The sequence below is a fragment of the Palaemon carinicauda genome, chromosome 4 (assembly GCF_036898095.1).
Source record: "Palaemon carinicauda isolate YSFRI2023 chromosome 4, ASM3689809v2, whole genome shotgun sequence".
Lineage (NCBI taxonomy): Eukaryota > Metazoa > Arthropoda > Malacostraca > Decapoda > Palaemonidae > Palaemon > Palaemon carinicauda.
The window spans coordinates 153,057,951-153,061,692 of NC_090728.1; positions in this window are offsets into that span (position 1 = coordinate 153,057,951).

Consider the following 3,742-nt stretch of genomic DNA (forward strand, 5'->3'; position numbering starts at 1 on the left):
AAACGGATTTTGAGCGAAGTGAAAAACCTATTTTTGGGTGAGATAGCCATGATGTCCTGATGGACCCTCCCTTCTATTCTAGTCCAGCCTTTCAGGCCCCGCCCTGTCCTGCTGTATCATGGAGATTAGCAAGGAGCTGGCATTAGGATGAGGACGGACGTGACGTCATTTAGCAATGGCGCCCGTTTATTTACGTTTCGAGTACCAAAAGTAGCCACGGACGAGTGTAACTGTGGAACCGCTCCCCAGTTATTCTCCACCTTTCCATATCGAAGTGTTAACTCTATATGGGGTGCAGATAGCTATGTGGCGTGTCAATACATGCGTCCCCTGTTGATATACGATGTCTTAAAGGGAAACCTTTAGGATACTCGCACCAGAAGTAAGAATTCTGTGATAACCTGTGGTTTAATTCTCTGGGAATATCCTTGTAGTTAATATACCCAAGGAAGCTACCGAAAGGAACCTTCCATCAGGACGTCATGGCTATCTCACCCAAAAATAGATTTTTTTGCTTCGCTCAAAATCTGTTATATATATATATATATATATATATATATATATATATATATATATATATATATATATATATATATATATATATATATATATATATATATATATATATGTATATATATATATATATATATATATATATATATATATATATATATATATATATATATATATATATATATATATATATATATATATATTAGGGCCCACATTCTGAAATATTTAAACAAAATTTTAGTTAAGAAAAAATCTAATGTCCAGCGTCTTTGAATACCAATACATTTCTAATTTAGGGCGAATGATTGTGATAAACTGAACTCACCTGTATTGAAAGAATAATGGCCGGAATCAGGGAAGGGAAAAACAGGATAAATATGTGCAGTATGTGAATACATAAGTTATTGCCACCTCTTAGCAAAATAGCCATTTAAATGCTTGGCGACCAAGGTGCCAACCGTGTATCATACAATCATTTGTTGAATTAGTTCCAAATTAAGCATAATGGGTCATTGGAGGAAGTAACAAGTCAGCCAATTAGACCAACCTTAGTATTGGCTCAACGCGGGACAGGCAAAGCCTTGGCCCTCCTATTAATGAAGCAGCCTTCGACAGAGAGAGAGAGAGAGAGAGAGAGAGAGAGAGAGAGAGAGAGAGAGAGGTCGAAGGTGTTTGCAAAGCAAGATACGAGGCATTTGTGTCAGGTTCATTGGAATGCGGTTCCATCGGGGCTAATACGCTCCTTTTGTCGAATTCGATGAGTGTGGATTCAACAGCTGCTGTGATATTACGCTCAGAGTCTGGTTTCAAGGATATATTTGCTGTGATAGTGTTGGTTTATGTTTGAGCATACAGAATTATTCAGATTCTTATTCTTTTCACTATTACTATAAGTTGTAGATTTTGAGATTTTTATTCTCTGTGTAAATTCGTTTCATTCGACTGCCGTGGCATATATTATTTATTACCTCGAGTTTCGAGAAGAAAGTTCATATTAAATCATATTTTCTGTATTATTTCATCAATGTGAAAAAGATCAAGGTATTATTAGAGGATATTTTGACGTCTGCAAATTATGTAGAGACTTATGTTAATACATACGGTATGTAAAACCTCATTGCGATAAAAAGTTTAATGTTATAGAAGTTCACTAAAAAATGTAATAAAAACAAATTCAGAAATAATATAATCGTCTTCCATAGAGAGACAGGCGGTATTCTTAACATGAAGCTTTCAATGCGCATGCAAAGTAATACGTTTTGGATAGGTTTCATAAAACGTAAACTCAAATAATAATTAGAAAATTTAAATAATTTTGAGAAGTATTCAGAATTTCCATCATATTACTGACTCTTAAATTTTCCTAATAAAAACTACATGTATATAATTTTACAAATTTCTATTCATATATAAAGACATGATGAGGGGTTAAAAGCTGTCCTAACATTCAACTAGGGTGTTTTTGAGATGGAGATTGTGCTACGCCTTAACCATCTGTGTCAACGGATGTTTGATCTCTCTTTTTGATCACAAATGATCGAACTCCTTTGAGAGGAATGCCAGCGGTTTAACGAACACATCCATACGGTCGCTTTGAACGTATGATGATGTGGTACAGAGGAAAAAATAAAATATATGTTAGTAATTTGATCAATCTAGAGATCTTGAAACTTGGTGAAACCAAAGTAAAAGAATACTGTGCACAAGAATATGAAGGTCAAAGACCTAATATGTCTGGTATACTAAAAGGGTTAGGGTTATAGTGTCAGAAGGACTTGCAAACGGTGAAAGTCTAGCGTTAGTTCGAGGATTTCATAGAAAGCTGAAGTCAAGCACTGGTCAAATTAGTGAATGTAATTGTTATATGGTCCAGGAATGGAAGAGAATGACAGAACAAGAAACTCTTGATAAGAAATTATGAATCCGTAATATGCTGGTTCGGGAGAACATTCAAGGAAATTGATTATGCTTGGAGATTAGAATGCAAGGGTTGGTGGCATAAGAATAAATGTTATTTTCTAATAGTATAGATTAAAGTAAATAAGAAGGAAGGCCAAATAGTGGAAATTCAAGATTTCGATAATACAACACGTATGTTTAACTTAAAAGAGCCAACGTTGAGGAAAATTGCGCCAGTACAGGGTAGTACAAAGTAAATGGAAGAACAAGTATTTAAGGGAGATATTAAAAGTTATGTAATAGCACATCTGATCATTATTTGGTTTGAAAAAAGGTTTCAAATTGAAATAAGTTGGAAAAGGGAGGGTGAAAAAAAAAATGGCTGGAAATGTGATCACTGCACTGAATAGGATGGAAGTGCAAAGAGCACATAAGAAGTAAATGGATTAACTTTGGTTTAGGGTTAAAGAAACAGGAGGAACGATCAGAGGGAAGCTGTGGAGATTTCATGATGGGGTTATAGAGGTAGCAAAGGGCGTTTGTGGGTACTGGAGCATGGGGAAAGGGAATAGAAATAGTGAATGTTGGGATTAAGTAATAAGGCTATAATGAAGTATATTAGCAAATGTTAAGCTATCAAGTGAATATTATTATTATTATTATTATTTTTATTATTATTATTATTATTATTATTATTATTATTATTATTATTATTATCATCCAAACTAAAACCCTAGTTGGAAACGCAGGATGCAAGAACCTTAAAGGCTTAAACAGGGAAAGCAGCCCCGTGAAGAAAGGAGATATGGAAATAACAAATAAAGTGTATATGACTATTAATGAATAAAAAAGATGAATTATTCTAAGATCAGTAGCAACATTACGATGGATATGTCATACATAAACAATCAAAAGATACTCATGTCATCTGTTCAACAGAAAAGGATTTCCAATGATTCAACAACTACATTGCGACGATCATTCCACAATCTGGTCACAGCTAGAAATAAAACTTGGAAAATACTGTAGAGTATTGAGCCTTAAGATTTGTTTAATATATTGCAAATCTCTAAGGATATAGCCGCATCAAAAGCGTAATTCTATACATTATACTTTGAAAAACAGAAAGAAAATCACCTTTATATAGCCATGAAATATAAAATACGATGATTTTGATCACATTAATGTTCAATGAACCATAAAGACTTTAGTCCTTTGTAACAATCTATGAACTATCTAAACATTAGGGGCATCTATACTAGAATGAATTATAAATCGCTACAAAGTTGTGTGGATATAAGTAATTGCTGAAGTCATAAAAAACGGCAAT